The sequence below is a fragment of the Gracilinanus agilis genome, chromosome 2 (assembly GCF_016433145.1).
Source record: "Gracilinanus agilis isolate LMUSP501 chromosome 2, AgileGrace, whole genome shotgun sequence".
Classification (NCBI taxonomy): domain Eukaryota; kingdom Metazoa; phylum Chordata; class Mammalia; order Didelphimorphia; family Didelphidae; genus Gracilinanus; species Gracilinanus agilis.
In genome coordinates, this window is record NC_058131.1 from 638718353 (window position 1) to 638738219 (window position 19867).

The following is a 19867-nucleotide window of genomic DNA, read 5'->3' on the forward strand; positions in this document are numbered from 1 at the left end:
CGATCCTTGGTGATCATGTCGTCAGTGCTTGTCTTCCTAAGATGTGTATAAGAGACAGTATATATAGAGAGAGAGAGAGAGAGAGAGAGAGAGAGAGAGAGAGAGAGAATGAACCTTTCCATAGGGCTATTTCTTGTAAGGGAGAAGGGCCCTACTTGTCTGTCTTTCTGTCTGTCTCTGGGAAGCTCAGTGTTGTTAACTGCTGTCTTTCTGTGTCTGCCTCCTACATATAAACTACTCCATTATTTAAAAATATTGGATATAATATAGTATATCCAATATAATCCAAGGAGGGGTGTGATCACCCTCTGGTTCATCTCTTGGTCTGTGACTGAAATCAGGTATTCCTCTCCACTCTTGAGCTATGGCCAATATTATTGCCACCACAAATGCTCTTGCTTTCTGGGTCCCTCTTGCAGCCACAAATGTTAACTCATCTCTCTCCATTTGAACAGAAACCAAGGATTGTATTCTCCTATAACTTATTTAGCATTGAAGAAAGGGATTATGAATATATCAATTCTTTAATTTTTATGGCCTAAGAGAAATGTTTAAGATTGCAATATGTAAAAGAATTATTTTTATTTCAATCTGATATAATATTGCCTTTTGGAAGCCTTGTTAGAGTTCTAAGCAGGGTTCATGTTTTCTCTAAGGTCTGAAAGTATGCCTGAGCATAATAATAAAACCTAGGTTTTTGCTGCTATAATTTCTGTGTTGTGGTAAACATTTTTTGGCAGCAGTTACCTACCATTTGAACTCAGAGAGGTGATATTACTCACATAACAATATTAAGGACCAACTAGCCTTGCTCATTCCTGCCTTTAAGCCTTTCCTGAGTGTTTCTGTAGTCTCCATTGCCCTCTTTCCCACTCCTGACTCAAATTCTATTCATCCTTAAAAGCTCCAATCATTTCACTTCCTCAGGGAAGACTTTTTCCTGGTAGCTTTCTTATTAAATTGCTACCCCTTTTGAATTTAGGAGTTTGGAACCAGGGGAGGATAGGAAAAAGGGAAAGAAGCAATTAAAAGAAGGGAACAGAGGAAGTATTGCCCTGGAGCAATTTATATATGCTTAGCGATGGAAGAGAGGACCTATTAACTTTTTAAGTTGTGTTTACATCTCTAACAGTGTAATGCTCTATACTTAACAGATGCTTAATAAGTGATGAATTTATTTAATTTGCCAAATTAAATTGAATTCATATTTACACAGAATTTAATGAAAGGTCAAAGAGAAAAATTACTAACATAAGAAAGGGAACTAAAATTCACACCTTTTGACTAGCCTACAAGATCTTGATTTGAATTCTTGGAAAATTTATGGAATAGATTATTAAGACATGACTAGTAAACATCTAGAAACAGAAACAGTGATTACATAGACCTAGTATAGTCTCATCAAGAACAAGTCCCGCCAGGAATATCTTTATTTCTTTTTGTGAAAAAACTTCTAAACTGGGAGATGTTTAGAAGCATCCAAGCAGAGTTTTTGATAAAATATTGTATATTAATTTTAAGGAAAAGATGGGGAGATGTGGGCTAGACAATAGTATAACTAGGTGTATTTAAAACTTCTTGAACTCATTATTAATATTAATCATTAATATAAGTTCCACATTAAGTTGGAAGGAGATCTCCAGAGGAGTGCACCAGAAATATGTGCTTGGCCTGCATGTTTAGCTTAATTATCAATGATTTGGATAAAAAGAATAGACAACATCTTGATCAAATTTGAAGATGAGACAAAGCTAAGAGGAATTCTTAGAACACTGCATAAGAAAGTCTGGATCTTAATAAATTTTAGCAAATTACAAAAGTGGCCTAATACTAATAAAATGCATGAACAAATAGAAAGTTTTACACGGGGGTTGAAGAAAAAAAATTTATAAGTATAAAATGGCAATGGCATGATAAAACAGCAATTTACTTAAAAAATAACTGGGTTTCTAATGAACTACAAGTTCACCATGATTCATTAAGGCAGCCAAGTATTTCCCTCTGTAAATGAAGTTTTCAAACAAAGCCTACCTGACAAATTAGAACAATGGAAAAAATGCTAAGTTTGGAGAATGAAACATAATGTCATGAAATTGTTTTAAAATTCTGACCAGTCACTATGTTTCTGGCAAGTGATTTAAACTCTTTGAAAAAAAAAGAATTGGACTAGATGACTTCTAAAGTCCCTTCTAATTCTAGAGATATTCTCTAATGGGGTTATTTTGGAGATGGCTGCTAAGGTCTCTTTCAATTCTGAAATTCTATTATTCTATGGATGTGAAGCCAATGATTTCTCTACTTTTAAAAATATATTATTGATTTGCTTCATGTATAAATCTAAACTCTTTCACATAATTATTAACTCTTGGAGGGTAAAGAGTAGGTCTTTTATCCTAGCATTCTCTATAGTACCTTGAATAGTGTTAGAACCATAGTGGACATGCAAACATATATTATTAATTAGACATCAATTAGACATCTATTATTAATTAGAAATAATAGTGGAAGGTATTTTACTGTGTTCTAATTGCTTAGTGTGATGTGGCCACCACAATTCCCAATAAGCCTGAAGGCTTACTCTGTATATTTTGGCTTCTCCATTTATTTTAATTACCACCTCTCCCTAATATGGCTCTCTCTCTGCTTCAGAAATCTCTGGTGACACTCCAAGGCATTGCCATTTCTGGGCCTGTGTGAGCAGTAGCACTGCCTATAAACACGGCAGTCCCAGGGCTATATTAAGATTTTATGAGTCTTTGTAAAATAGATTAAGGGATTCAGTGTGAAATCCTTTTTTTCCAGCTTTCTTCAGTTCTCCTAGTTCCAGTCACACTAACACTCTTCTCCAATCTGTGCTCCTGCCTCTCTGGGATTCTTTCTATCATGATTTATAAGGAAGTCAAATGTTGCCTTTTAAAAACAAATGATGACTGTGAAGATTTTGGTGTCACTCTGACTTAAATTACCTCCTCAAAAATTACTTTGTATTATCTTTCCCATAATGTTCTTAGCATTATACAAAAGGTCAAGTATTGATCAATGGACTTTGTAAATCATTTAACTTGCACTCATCCTATGGGATAGATGAAAGTATGATGTTAGGCTACTCATGGGATGATCATCTATTTTCTATATTATCCTGGTCACAGAATCAGAATGTCAAAATTGGATTGGACCTTAAAAATCCTGTGGTCCAATCTTTTCATTTTACACGAAAGAAAACTTTTGGCTTAAGTGGTTATGACGTGTTCAAAGTCACACAATTATCCAATACTAGAACTGGGACCCAGTCTCCTGTCTCCTAGTTTTATTCTCTTTTATCCATATTAAGAAGGACAGTAAGTCTAAAATCTGGTTCTACAAAGACTAGGGCCAATCTGGGCACTTTAATGAACTCACACCACACCATTTTTGTTTCTCTCCTTACTTTTAACTCTTCTTCTCCCCATAAACCCCAACCCATTTCCAAACAGATATATCTTATTTTCAAGAGAAACTCTTTATTGACTCTTTCAATCTAGCATCATTAATATTGCAATCAGACGTAGAGAGGGATTCAGTCCACCAACTTAAAAAAAGGGGGGACATGCTCAGAATATGAGATTAGGGAAAGAAAATGGTACCCTTTTATATAATAACTGAGTAGATTTAATAATAGAATGGAAAAGATTAATTGCATAAAGAAATAAGCTACCCAAAGAGATGGTTAGTAAACATGTTGCTGATGAAAGAGAGAAAACTCTTAAGTCCTAGCAAAGGGAATCATCAGCTAACATGGCACAGTAGACAGAGTATTGGACCTGGATTCAAGAAGCCTTGAATTTAAATCCTGCCTTAGATACTTATTAGTTGTGTCATCTTTAGCAAATCACTTAACTTCTCTTGGCTTCAATTTTCTCATCTGTTAAATGAGGATAATGAGAATGTCTTATGAGGATCAAATGAGAAAACACATATATAACATTGTGCAAATCTTGAAGAGCTTTATAAATGCTAGCTATTATTATTTTTAGTGTATATCAAATATCATGCTAGTTATTTATAGATAAAGCATAATTCTTGTCTTAAGGAAATTATACTCTAATTGAGGAACAATATGATAACAAAAGTAACTACAATGACATTTCATGATGCGTGTATTAGAGAATTAAAAGACAAACTGCTATATTAATTCTGAGGAAGAGTCACAAAATTTGGAAATCTGAAGGGTCATCAGAGGCTATATAGTCCAACCTATACATGAAAAGAATCTTTACTATCCCACACTTAACAAGTAGTCATACAGTCTTTGCTTGGAGACCTCTAAGGAGGGGAAATCCACCAGCTCCAGAAATAAGCTATTATATCTTGGGATAGTTCTAATTGTTGGAAAGTTTTCTTTTTTCCATTTTTCAAAGTCATATAGTTTAAATTGGCCCCTTTGGAACTTTTTCCTGTTACCAATGGTTCTGACCTTCAGGGCATAAATTGAATCTGTCCTCCCCCATATGATAGCCCAGGTATTATGTCCTCCCTTTAGTCCTTTGGCTAAACATGCTCAGTTTCTTCAGCTCTCCCTCATATGTCATGAATGTAGGTCCTTTCATCATGTTGTATTACCCACTGCTGAAACTCTCCAGATTATCAGTGCCAACTGGGGGATAACAGAAAGTTTTACAAGAGAGACAACACTTAAGAGAGGTGTTAAAGGATGGATAGGGTTTAAACAGGTTGAAAGAGAGGAAAGGAATTATAGGCATAGAGAATATGACCAAAGGCACAAGAATTTGAGAGTAAAGTATATATGTGAGGTATAGGTCATAGTCTAGTTTGTATGGCTGGCATGTAAAGAATAAAAGAAGAGAATATAAAATGATTATAGAAGTCTTGAGTTCAAGATAAAAAAGTACGTATTTAAATCAACAGGTAACGGAGGGCCAGGGGATGAGTTGGTAAATATGTAAGAACTGTTTTTTGGAGTGTGTTACACACAGATATGCCTTTAGAATTAATCTACCATGTTAATGCCAAGTCTAGACCGGGGCAGCTAGGTAGCACAATAGATTCCTGACTCCTGCTTGGCGTCAGGAAGATTCATGTTTGGCAGTTCCAGTCTGGCTTTAGACAATTACTAATTGTGTGACCCTAGGCAAGTCCTTTAATTTTGCCTCAGTTGTCTCATTTATTAAATGAGCTAGAGAAGGAAAATGGCAAACTAATCTAATATCCTTTCCAAGAAAACATCAAAATGGGATCACAAATAGTCTGATTCAACTTAAATAACTGAACAACAGGTCTAAACAATCAACAAAACAAAATGAAACTCCAATTTGTAGTTTACACTGAAAATTTAACAATGGGTCTTCTAATCAGGCCTATGGAGCTCTCCTATGGGGCTTGAGATTGTTTCTCCTTATAGGAAACCATGAAACCATGGAGTATTCTTTGAGTAGAGAAAAAAAATGTGCAATCCAATTATGGCCTGAAATATGAGAGAATGTACGCAGGAAGATTTGTTAGGCAGCTATCATCTAGGCCAGTGGTCGTGAAAGTCTGGGACAAAAGTAAGTAGAAGGGTGTGGATCTTCATGGAATCCAGAAAAAGAAAAGCCATAATATTAGGATTTGTCATTGGGTATTTAGCACAATCCAAGAGTGAAGATATTTTAACTTACCAGTATATTCAAATCTGCTTAGCAAGTATCTCCTTATAAGTGCATTAATTGTATAAAATAGACCAAATAAAATCATACAATTCCCTTTAATTTCAAGACTATAGTTACCAAGCAACTTAATTATATTGATTCCGTTTCCCAAGTGAGCTTTCCTACTGGGAAGAGAATGAGCTGACCATATGACAGGCGTATTACCCGTAGTCACTTGGCAGCTCTGGTTCTCGGTGAAAAATAATACACTGGCATCCTGGTTTATCAATCAGGATCATGTGGATTGTTAGTGTGACTCAGTCTCCCAGAGTCTAATCACCCCTGAGGGAAAACTGAAGACCAGACACCTTGGACTAGCAATATTCCCATCCAGTATAGGAAAAGTCAGTACGAGACTTAGTAAAAGTCAGCCTGTCTCTCTTTCATATTCTTCCTAATATTTGATTTGATGTGGCTCTGAATCACTGAGCACAAGTCCTCAAAGAATGACCCTGAAAGGTTATCCAAAGGGCAAAGGAGAGGCAAAGAATGAGTATGAATAGACCTTAACACATTGCTAACCAAGAGATGAGTGAAATAAGTGGTGAAAAAATTTTATCAGGGAGTGATGCCAATAGTTAACTTTTATATAGCACTGTAAGGTTTGCAAAGTGCTATATGTGTATTATACCTTTTGATCCTTCCAAGCACCCTGGGAAATAGATGTTCTTATTATCCCCATTTTGCAGATAAAGAAATTGAGACCTAGAGAGGTTAAATGACTTGCCCAGGATCATCATACAGTTGCTAAGTGTCTGGGGCAAGCTTTGAACTCAGGTTTTCCTTTGTCGGAGTCCAGGGCTCTATCTACTGTATCACCTCACTGTCATGCATAAACAGAAAAGAAGGTGGACCAGAAATATGGCAAGAACAAGAGATAATTGATAAATCTTTATGAATTGGACTGATATCCTATACAGTATCAAGAGAATAAGGGGGTTAAATCACTAGAATGTTAAGTATACCTTCAGTAGGGAGATTTATAGGAGAACATAGACCAGAGTCATACAGCTGAGAAAGCATGGATAGATGGAAATCTGCAGCTTTGGAGTGAGACCTACTGAAATATTATGCTTACTCTTTAAAGTGTTTTTTTTTAATATTTGTGCTCTCACTTGCTCTTCACAAGGATCTAGCAACATGAGGGGGTGGTGGCATCTAAGGCATTCTTTTCCTTTTTTGGAAAAAAAAAACGTAAGGATCTAGGATATTCTCTTCTCTTTTGGACAAAAATGTAAGATTAAATAACTTGTTTCAAGTCATATAGAAAGTGGCACAACTAGAACTTGAATTCAGGTCTCCCAACTTCTAGCCTAGGATCTTTTCATTTGTGTCTCCATTCCATCCATCTGCCTTGCATCTGTTCTATGACTTCAGCCAAAATTGGGAATTTCCTCCTACCCCACTGTCCAGCCTTAGATCATGGATTGCCATTTGAAGATCAAATATGCCTTGCAGGTAGAGAGAAAGAGAGGAGGAAGGAGAGAGAGATAATTTATAATGGTGCTACTTATACATGATTTTGATCAATCAATAAGCATTTATTAAACCCTAATATGGGCCACATTCTCTTCTAGATAGTGGACACACAAAGACAAACAAATGAAAGCAAGCTCCCCTACTCTTTGGCTATAAAGGCATTTTTTTATTTTTAAATTTTCTTTTGTATTATTATAAACTCGATAAGCTTTAATGAACATGAACTTTTACATGTTAAAAAAAACAGAAAAATGAGGACCGAATATGAAATTGTGAATCTCCATTACATGTAGCTTTTAAAATATATGTGTACGCATACATATATATATATTTTGAATTTAACATGGTAGTTCTAACACTGCTTGCTTTGCCTGAATATCATTCTACATTGTCTTTTGCTTGCTTATTTGTATTTTTAAATGATTCATCAATATCCTTTGTTTTCATTTTTTGATATGATATTAACTTTAACTTCTTTTCAAAACTCTCCTATTCAACAAGAAACTAATTTTAAAAAATTCTCCTCTCTTCTACTTTCTCCATCTTTCTCCATCTTTCCCCAGAAGGCAGGAAATATGATATAGATTGAATGATTTCATATATATATGTGTACACACACACACACACACACACACACACACACACACACACACACACACACACACTGTAATACCTCAGTTTTCATTGTTTTTGGCTATCATCAGTTTGGGTTTTCCTTGATTTTTTCCCGGAAAAAATTGTCTCAGTTTTTGTAGGCTGCCTCTGATTTCGTCTGTGTGCCCACTTGACCTTGATGTTAATTTTGCAAAAACAAAGAGTGACTCATGAGTTCTCCTGCTTGGTGTGAGAAATACATGTATTAAAAAACAAATAAATCCATTTATCCATAGAGACAACACACAAAAATCAGATAAAGCATGCTAAGGAGAGTATATACTTGACTATACAAAATGAATGAGCTCTCTCACTGGGAGTGAGATATCTCATTTCAGACAAGTAGAAATTCTCCCATAGTATCTCAGCTGAGAAGAGGGACATAATCAAGGTCACAGCTCCTCTACATGTCAGCTTCTTTCCAAAGTCTTTCCAGATAATGCCTTGATACTTAAGGTCCTTATGGACAGGGATTCCCCTCCTTGCTGTCTTCTATACACCAAGAAGAGTCTTCAGAAAGTTAATTTGCCATGTTAAATGTTCATTTATTCTTTATGTTAGTCTTTTATATTCATTTTATATTAATTTCTTATTGTTCTTAGTACTAAACACTATATTCTCTATAAATGTGTTTTTGTTATGTATTTTGGAGTGTCTAGAAGGAATTAATTGCATTTACATTGATTCATATGGAAATGATTGCCTCAATTTTCTTTGGTTTCGGATTTCATTAATTGTTCTCAGATTATCAATAAAAACCAAGCTATCAATGTATTATCCTAAATATATATTTCTGTGTTTGTCATGTTGTGAAACAACACATTATTTATGGTAGAGAAAATAAAGTGAAGAATGGTATGTTTCTATCTGCCTTTGGACTCAATCTGCTCCTTTTATGGTGGTGGATAGACATTTTTCATCATGAGTCCATTAGAGCTGTCCTGAATCCATGGATTGCTAATAATAGTTGTCATTTACAGTTGATCATTATTTTTGTTACTGTGTACATCATTCTCCCGGTTCTGCTCACTTCACTTTGCATCACTTCCTATAAATTCTTTAGCTATGGTTCAATGACCTAAAATATATATATATATGTATATTTTATAATTGTGTTTTAATATAATGGTTTCTTTTGTAATTCCATGTATTTTAAACATTATTCTGTGAAAAGATCCACAGGTTTTACCAGACTGCCAAAGAGGTCCATGAAACAAAAAGTAATTTAAAGCCCCTGGTCTATACCAACACAGGAACCAGACTGACTTTCCCAAGGGCTTACAAAAATCTGTCTCATTACTCTGTTATTACACCACATAGTCCTCCCAAACTCTGGTTTTCAAAATCTGGGCCCCTTCTTCATTGACAACTGACAAGATGGATTCAGGCCCCATTTCAGACTTTCGGGCGGAAGCCAAAGAGTGTTTTCTCTCAAGCTCACACACTTAACAACTCCCACATGCAGCCCAGGCTCACTGCAAAGAAAGAGCTGAAGTTCGACATTTCAGCTCCAAATAACAGGAAGAAATGGGAGACAGTTCTCCCAATTATTTGATTAAGGAGTGACCTAACTACTACTTTTGATAAGTAGTAACTCACCCCAAATCCCAGAAGTTTGACACTGCACATCAGTAGGATTTCTCACTGTGTGGGTTAGACCAAGGAAGAGGAAGGTGGTCTCCAAAGCCATTTCCATATGTTTTAATTTAAATTAGATTTCTTGAGAGTGAAAAGACCTGTTTTTAATAAACAGAAACTCATAGGCACTTTCTCCCAATTTAAAGGCTTCCCTATGAATGATATTCCAATAAGAGAATCTCTTCTATTTTTCCTTTTTTCATCTGACTTGCAGACTTTATAATATGGTCTTTTTTCTTGTCTGTCTTCCTTAACTAGGATCAAAGTCCACAGTGAAATTTACCTTTTTTCAAATCTTAAGCATTTCTCTGAAATTTTTTATTGTCAAATCTCACTCCCAGATCATAATGTTGTTTTTTTCTTTTTGGCTATGTCTTGTATTCTCAACTAGAACTTAAGCTTGTTGAGGGCAAGGTCCATGTGTATTCCCAGCACAAGAATTCCATCTCTAATGGACAATATGAAAGTGTGTTTTGCATGACAATCAGAAAGACAGAGAGAGAGAGAGAGAGAGAGAGAGAGAGAGAGAGAGAGAGAGAGAGAGAGAGAGAGAGAGAGAGAGAGAGAGAGATCCATTTCTAGACTCCAAGTATTTTCTCTGTCTCTCCCTCAGACCTAGAATTTACTCTCTTCTCCTTGGTGCCTTCTGGCTTCCCCTCACTTTAGTCCCAGCTAAAATCCCATCTTCTTTAAGAAACACTTTCCTGATCCCTCTTAGGTCTAGCACCTTCCCTCTATCGATTATATCCAATTTACTGTGTGTATATCTTATTTGTTTATAATTATTTTCCTGTTGTTTCACCATTACCCTGTGAGCTCTCCTTTCTTCTTCCTCCAGTGCTTTGCAAAATGGCTAGCCCTTAGTAGGTGCTTAATATATTTTTATTGACTGACTGACTTTTGCCTCTTTAAAGATGGCTCCCTGACACCTAGGCAGCTAGATGAACGTTAGATAGGGCTATGGGTCTGGAGTCAGGAAGCACTTAGTTCGAATCCAGACTTGAACCTTTTCTAATTGTGTAATCCTGGCCAAGCCACTTGACCTTTGTTTGCCTCAGTTTCTTCAACTACTAAGTGGGATAATAATAGTACCTACCTCCCAAGGTGTCGTAAAGGCCAAATAAGAAAATATTTATAAAAATCTGTGCATGGCACACAATGCAAATGCTTATTCTTTGTCTTCCCATCTAACGGAACAACATTGTATGTTGATTAGAGACCTGTTCTCTAGGTTGAGAAGACCTGGGTTCAAGACTGGCCTCTGGAACATACTAGTTTTTGATCTTGGGTAAATCACGAACCTCCTACTGCCCCCAGGAAATACTTTAAGATTTCTGAAGAGTTGTTAATCTGGAATAAGCTTCCTCACCAGGAGTTGCCTACATTGATGAAATCAGACCAAAATTCCCCAATGCCTAGCATTATACTAGGCAGAGGAGTAGGCTTGCAATCTATATTTGAGAACTGCAATCCATCTGCTTCACCAGTTCCCTCCTGCTCTTCCCTCTTCTTCCAGAACAAAAGGTACATAGATGGCATCTTGCTAGAAGTGGATCTAAGCCATGGGATTTTTTAAACCTTTAAAACCAGGTCCTTGCTAACCTCCAACCATATGGGATGGACAAGATGTCTTTTAATACCTTCAGTAAGTAATTAAAGTACTCCTGCTACATGTCTTGCAAGACATTAGGAGGCAGGAGTATTAGACTCTAGACCACATTCCATCGCTGACTTGCTGCATGACCTCAGGCAGGTATACCTCTCTGATGTTTGACTTTCTTACCTATAAAATGAAGAATTTAGTCTAGATGCAATCAACCATTTAAAATATGCATGTGTATAAATATACACATATGTACATACATGTATATACACAGGCACACACTAAACACACATCTAGATAATGTGCATACATATATGCTTATACATATACATGTACACACAAACAGAAAATATCTCTGTGCAAATAGGCAGTCATATATACATACATACATATAGACTCACATGCACATACATAGAGAGCACTTTCCAAAATGAAATGGGCTGTCTTGGGTGGTGTGGTCAGTTTTCTATCACTGGAAGTCTTCAAGAGGAGCTTGGATGATACTTGTCTGGGATGGAAAAGAAGGAATTTCTCTCAAGTACAGTTTAGACTAAATAAGTCACCCAGTACTTAGGACAGGGTCAGCAAACTACAGGCGTGTAATGAACTCTTGTTGATTAACTCACATTTATTTGGCGCCCTGAATTTGTGAAACCCTTTCCTCACCAGCATCTTGTGATGTCATTGTGGCAATTCTTTTAGTCCCATTTTCTAGATGAGGAAGTAGGTTCTGACCAGTTAAAGATCTTACTGAATAAATCTCATAGCTGGTAAACAAATCCCTGAGACTAGATTTGAACTTGGGTGTCATAAGTCCAAACTCGATTCTCCTTCTGCCATATTATGCTGCCCCCCACGATTCTTTCCAGATATAAAACTCCCCGATACTGAGATCAGCACACTCTGAGGAGGGGGTCAGGGGCAGGAAGAAGGTAGAATGGGAGGGGATATGGAGAAGTTTGTCTTGATACCTGCTCTCTCAAGAAGCTTATACTCTACCTGGGACAAGGTACTACCCAAGGTCTCATTCAGATTGAAAGTGGCTTTTAAGTCAGTGATTTTATGATTGAATCCTATGGTTGTCCCACTTTAGTTCATGTTAGTATCCATAAATTATACCATTATGGATTTTTCTCTTGGCAATGGAACAGACATCTGTGTATAAATTTGTCAGCTCTTTAGCTTACTAAGCACAGTATTAACTCAATATGGCATCTTCACAGCTAGAATCCCGTCAATCAGCATCTGAAGGGGGGGAAAAAAGGTGTGAATCTACTAGAATATAACAGTTATAAAAAGAAAAGTAAGTAGGGGGCCCCCCAGCAATGATTATAGCTCAGGTCAGCTAAATATATCTCTGTCAACATGGGCAAAGGGATTGAGGAGGCATCCTGTGAATGTATTCAATATAGACCCACAGCTAAGTAGGATCATTCAGATGCATAATTATAACAGGTATTTATATAAATGCTTTCAATTTTTAAAGTACTTTGCAAATATTATTTCATTTGATTTTCGTGACAAGTCTGAGGAGGTGCTATAATAATAATAATTGTTATTATTATTCNATATTCCAATAAGAGAATCTCTTCTATTTTTCCTTTTTTCATCTGACTTGCAGACTTTATAATATGGTCTTTTTTCTTGTCTGTCTTCCTTAACTAGGATCAAAGTCCACAGTGAAATTTACCTTTTTTCAAATCTTAAGCATTTCTCTGAAATTTTTTATTGTCAAATCTCACTCCCAGATCATAATGTTGTTTTTTTCTTTTTGGCTATGTCTTGTATTCTCAACTAGAACTTAAGCTTGTTGAGGGCAAGGTCCATGTGTATTCCCAGCACAAGAATTCCATCTCTAATGGACAATATGAAAGTGTGTTTTGCATGACAATCAGAAAGACAGAGAGAGAGAGAGAGAGAGAGAGAGAGAGAGAGAGAGAGAGAGAGAGAGAGAGAGAGAGAGAGAGAGAGAGAGAGATCCATTTCTAGACTCCAAGTATTTTCTCTGTCTCTCCCTCAGACCTAGAATTTACTCTCTTCTCCTTGGTGCCTTCTGGCTTCCCCTCACTTTAGTCCCAGCTAAAATCCCATCTTCTTTAAGAAACACTTTCCTGATCCCTCTTAGGTCTAGCACCTTCCCTCTATCGATTATATCCAATTTACTGTGTGTATATCTTATTTGTTTATAATTATTTTCCTGTTGTTTCACCATTACCCTGTGAGCTCTCCTTTCTTCTTCCTCCAGTGCTTTGCAAAATGGCTAGCCCTTAGTAGGTGCTTAATATATTTTTATTGACTGACTGACTTTTGCCTCTTTAAAGATGGCTCCCTGACACCTAGGCAGCTAGATGAACGTTAGATAGGGCTATGGGTCTGGAGTCAGGAAGCACTTAGTTCGAATCCAGACTTGAACCTTTTCTAATTGTGTAATCCTGGCCAAGCCACTTGACCTTTGTTTGCCTCAGTTTCTTCAACTACTAAGTGGGATAATAATAGTACCTACCTCCCAAGGTGTCGTAAAGGCCAAATAAGAAAATATTTATAAAAATCTGTGCATGGCACACAATGCAAATGCTTATTCTTTGTCTTCCCATCTAACGGAACAACATTGTATGTTGATTAGAGACCTGTTCTCTAGGTTGAGAAGACCTGGGTTCAAGACTGGCCTCTGGAACATACTAGTTTTTGATCTTGGGTAAATCACGAACCTCCTACTGCCCCCAGGAAATACTTTAAGATTTCTGAAGAGTTGTTAATCTGGAATAAGCTTCCTCACCAGGAGTTGCCTACATTGATGAAATCAGACCAAAATTCCCCAATTCCTAGCATTATACTAGGCAGAGGAGTAGGCTTGCAATCTATATTTGAGAACTGCAATCCATCTGCTTCACCAGTTCCCTCCTGCTCTTCCCTCTTCCTCCAGAACAAAAGGTACATAGATGGCATCTTGCTAGAAGTGGATCTAAGCCATGGGATTTTTTAAACCTTTAAAACCAGGTCCTTGCTAACCTCCAACCATATGGGATGGACAAGATGTCTTTTAATACCTTCAGTAAGTAATTAAAGTACTCCTGCTACATGTCTTGCAAGACATTAGGAGGCAGGAGTATTAGACTCTAGACCACATTCCATCGCTGACTTGCTGCATGACCTCAGGCAGGTATACCTCTCTGATGTTTGACTTTCTTACCTATAAAATGAAGAATTTAGTCTAGATGCAATCAACCATTTAAAATATGCATGTGTATAAATATACACATATGTACATACATGTATATACACAGGCACACACTAAACACACATCTAGATAATGTGCATACATATATGCTTATACATATACATGTACACACAAACAGAAAATATCTCTGTGCAAATAGGCAGTCATATATACATACATACATATAGACTCACATGCACATACATAGAGAGCACTTTCCAAAATGAAATGGGCTGTCTTGGGTGGTGGTCAGTTTTCTATCACTGGAAGTCTTCAAGAGGAGCTTGGATGATACTTGTCTGGGATGGAAAAGAAGGAATTTCTCTCAAGTACAGTTTAGACTAAATAAGTCACCCAGTACTTAGGACAGGGTCAGCAAACTACAGGCGTGTAATGAACTCTTGTTGATTAACTCACATTTATTTGGCGCCCTGAATTTGTGAAACCCTTTCCTCACCAGCATCTTGTGATGTCATTGTGGCAATTCTTTTAGTCCCATTTTCTAGATGAGGAAGTAGGTTCTGACCAGTTAAAGATCTTACTGAATAAATCTCATAGCTGGTAAACAAATCCCTGAGACTAGATTTGAACTTGGGTGTCATAAGTCCAAACTCGATTCTCCTTCTGCCATATTATGCTGCCCCCCACGATTCTTTCCAGATATAAAACTCCCCGATACTGAGATCAGCACACTCTGAGGAGGGGGTCAGGGGCAGGAAGAAGGTAGAATGGGAGGGGATATGGAGAAGTTTGTCTTGATACCTGCTCTCTCAAGAAGCTTATACTCTACCTGGGACAAGGTACTACCCAAGGTCTCATTCAGATTGAAAGTGGCTTTTAAGTCAGTGATTTTATGATTGAATCCTATGGTTGTCCCACTTTAGTTCATGTTAGTATCCATAAATTATACCATTATGGATTTTTCTCTTGGCAATGGAACAGACATCTGTGTATAAATTTGTCAGCTCTTTAGCTTACTAAGCACAGTATTAACTCAATATGGCATCTTCACAGCTAGAATCCCGTCAATCAGCATCTGAAGGGGGGGAAAAAAGGTGTGAATCTACTAGAATATAACAGTTATAAAAAGAAAAGTAAGTAGGGGGCCCCCCAGCAATGATTATAGCTCAGGTCAGCTAAATATATCTCTGTCAACATGGGCAAAGGGATTGAGGAGGCATCCTGTGAATGTATTCAATATAGACCCACAGCTAAGTAGGATCATTCAGATGCATAATTATAACAGGTATTTATATAAATGCTTTCAATTTTTAAAGTACTTTGCAAATATTATTTCATTTGATTTTCGTGACAAGTCTGAGGAGGTGCTATAATAATAATAATTGTTATTATTATTCCCATTTTACAGATGAAGACACCGAGGCTGAGAGAGGTTCTTTGTTTTCACCACTGTCATACAGTTATCAATTGTCTGAAGCAGGATTTTAATTGAGGCCATTGTAATTCCAAGTCCAGCTTTCTAACTACTACATCAATTTGCTACTTATCCTGGCAAGAATATTGAACTCTGTATCAGTCAGAAGATGTGGGTTCTAGTCCTAGGTTGGCCACTGTCTAACTCCCTTTACCCTTAGAAGAAACATTTTCCCTTCATTTCCTTGTATGTAAAATAAGGATTTGTGCTAAATAATTTCCAAACCCCAGTCAGTCTCTAAAATCCCCTGATTCCTCAAGAATAGTTTCATTTGCCCACATTTTCTGAGCAAATTTGTCTCCACTGCCCACTTTACTTTTGAAGATGTCCTTTTCTTCTCAGAAAAGATATAATATTGGAGTCTTAAGGGTCCTCCATCACCTCGGTTGGTTTCAGGGAGAAATGCTGGCATGACATTTCCCATCCCAGGACTTGCCCTCTTCTTTGCTGCCATCACCCTTCATTCTCTAATGGTTTGATTTCAAAAGATTAGAGCAAACATACTTAGACAAATTAGAAATCTAAGAAAAAGATTCAAAAAGTCATCCTAAGAATCATATCATTATCTCAACAATAAATTCTCATTGTCTCTTCTCTATTATATAGTACATATTGACCCTTCATGAAAAATTGCCCACATCACTCCATATCTCCTATCATACAGGAAATGTTTGACTGGAAGCTATATCAAATAATGTTAGGTCTGATTAATCTGTTGGCAAGGTGTCTTTTTTCTTTCCAATAGAATTCAAAGGGTATGGAATAAGAAGACCCAAGTTCAACTTTATGCTATACGGAACTATCAGTGTTACCTTGGTCAAGTCACTTTAACCTTCTAAACATCATTTTCTTCAAATAATTTAATACATAACAGGAAAAATTATGAATCTATGGAAGGTATAAAACAATATCTGCCACACTCATCCCATATGGTTCTTTACTTTCTTTTATTTTTTTGGATGGAATCCATATCTCATTCCATCAGTATAGGAAACTTACTCCCTCTACTGTTGCAAACAGCAAATTCTTGGTAAATTATAGTCCTAAAAAGTTGCCTGGAGGTGGAAGGCATGAAGATATTAATTGATTTGATGATGGCAATACTCCCTACGTACATGAAAGTTAGGACTTGAAACCAGATTTCCTTTACCCCAGGTTCAGCACTAGTATCACCACGCCATCGCTTCTCAGCCTTTTGGCTAAGATCATGTATGCAATCACTATGCCACAGGCTCATCATGTGGAACAAATGAAACAATGGATATAAAGCACTTTGTAACTGACAATTTAGGTTTCATAGCTATACAGAATAATTTTATGAGAACTCTATTTTTTAGAGAAAATCACGTATTACTGCTCTGCTATGCAAAAAAAAAAAAGAGTTTTGAGGCCAGCTGTTTAGTTGTTTTCAACTTTTCACAAACTCATTTAGGGTTTTCTTGGGAAAGGTAGCGTGGTTTACCATTTTCTTATCCAGCTCATTTTACAGATTAGGAAATCAAGGCAAACAAAATGAAGTGACTTGCCCAGCATCACACAGCTAGTAAGTGTTTGAAACCAGATTTGAACGGAGGAAGATGAGTCTTCCTGATTCTAGACCCACCATTCTATCCACTGAACCACCTAAGATGCTAGATTTTACTATAAGTTAGTTTTTACTTCATTTACTACAGAGTAACTATTAGGCAAAGAAAGAAGAAAAATCAAGGGGGTATTGTAGAGAGCTCTTTAATGGCTATAGAATGTTAGCTCTGTCCTAGTTCATCTAGGCCAATTCTCTCATTTTACAGTGAGGAAAGGGAGTTCCAGAGAGGTGAAGCAATTTGCCTATAGACAAATAGTTAATTGGTAGCAGAGTCAAAACTTGAACAAAGTCTTCTAACTCCAAGTCCAGAGCTATTTCCATTAAACTACAAAGTTCTTTTTATCTTGTGTTACTAAGATTAATCTTGGCCTTCTTAGATAAAGGTCTCATATATTTATTCTTGTATTTTATGTATGTCTCTATGACTTGACCCCCATACGCCACCTCATTTCTCATTAAAAATAGTGTTAAGGCTGTTTAGCTATTCTCAGATGTTTTGTTTTTACTTTTTTATATTTTAGAGGAGGTTATTCTCTTTATTAGTTGTTTAGCGCTGAAAGTGCCTCATTAAGGTTGATTTCCTTGCTCTCAACCCATGTTGTGCTTATTAGGTTAATCATCAACCTTGACTTTCTGAATTAAGAAGCTAGAGTTAATCCTGGTCCACTCATTTTTAAAAATATTTGAGTGACTCCACAGCTGTTATTAAAACATAGGTGTTTGGTCATAGTACTATGACTATCCGCTTTATTCCATGGTCTTGTTTAAAAAAAAGATTATTTTTTGTATTTCAAATTTAGTTTTTTCCATGTCCAAACTCGAGCTATTTGTTTTTGCTCAAAAATGGGTTGCCTGACCCTTTTTTCCAAAACTTTACACAATATGATGGGCTAAAGGAACTGATCCTGAATGTGAGTTCTCCCTGAGTCCGATCACCAGTTATTTAATAACCCATTCCCCTTATTCCTTTGTGTTTGAGAGAAAACATAATATCCCTGATTTCTGCCATTATAGAACCCTTATGAATCTTAACCCAAAGGTACTTCCCATCATATGGCCAGCAAAATCCCATTTTTGTCTGTAATTCCTGTGCTACTTGGCCAAAAAGAAACCAAAACAAAATCACCAAAAAAAGATCTTTCCTCTGCTTCTCTTCTCTTTCATTTCACCTCTACCTGCTCCAAGTCTCTATATGTCTACCAGTAATAAATTTCCCTTCAACATAGATCTTTTCCTTTAATGCTCCATTGCACCAGTGGAGATTTTGGTTTATTCCTGAAGATACATTCCTAGTCACGCTCTCTAGTACCAGTAGAATCTTTTCTCTTTACATTCCCTCTCTTAATACCTCTTTCTATACTCACCCAGGGTTGACCTTGAATACTCTCTCTTCCTTAAACTCCTTTGTCGTTGTTCAGGTATTTCAATTGTGTCGACTCTTCTTGACCCTACTTGGTAAAGATACTAGAGTGGTTTTCCATCTCCTTCTCCAACTCATTTTACAGATGAAGAAACTAAGGCAAATAGAGTTAGCAACTTGCCCAGGGTCACATAGCTAGTAACTGTCTGAGGCCAGATTTGAACTCATGAAAATGAGTCTTCCTGATTTCATGCCCAATATTCCATCTATTGTGCCAACTAGACACTACAATTCTTCTCCTATCTGCCCTACCACTCCTCCTTGGTTTCTTTTACTAATCATAATTTGAGTATTGTTCCCTAACCTTGAGTGTTTCCAAGATTCTATCCTGGGTCCTCTCCTCTCTCTACATGCTTTCTTTCTGATCACGTCTGCTCCTTTGAGTACAAATGACTCTCAGCTCTATATATCCAGCCTCGTCTCTTTCCTGAGTTCCAGTTCCATGCTGGCTTAACATGCCCACCTGAAAATCGCATTAGTATCATTGAACATGTCCAGAATAGAATTCAATATCTCCTTCCTTTAACCTGTCCCTCCTTCATATTTATTTCTGTTGAGGATATTCCTCGTCCTTCCAGTTACCCCTGTCTTCAGACCAAGGACAAAAAAGAATCATCCTTCAGTATTCATTCTTTTTATTCTCCACATGCTCCTGTTTTCTTCATAACCTTCATGTCATTTAGTTTTTAACTAGTTCAGGCCCTCATCACTTTTCAACTGTAACATTGCAAAAATCATCTAGCTGGTCTCCTCCTTCCCATATCTCTCTACATGATAGACAAAATAATCTTCATTCCAGGCAAAGAAAACAATGTAATGTTCTAGATGGAAATAGGTGATAGCAGGATGAGAATGAGGCTGGGTGGGCAGAATATGTAAATGTTAGCAAGGTAAGACAAAATTGGAAAGGTAGCTCAAAACCAAATGGCAGAGGGGCTTGAATATCAAGATATCAAGCTTATCAAGATGAAGAAGTTATACTTGGCTCAGTAGGAATGGGAAATTTCTAAAGGGTTTAGAGAAGCAAAACATTCCGAAAGTGACTCAATCAGTGGTTTGAATACATGACATATTATAGGGGAAAAACCACAGAAAGATAAGTTCATACAGTATTCTCTCCTATCTCTCAATAGAACATAATACCTTGAAGTG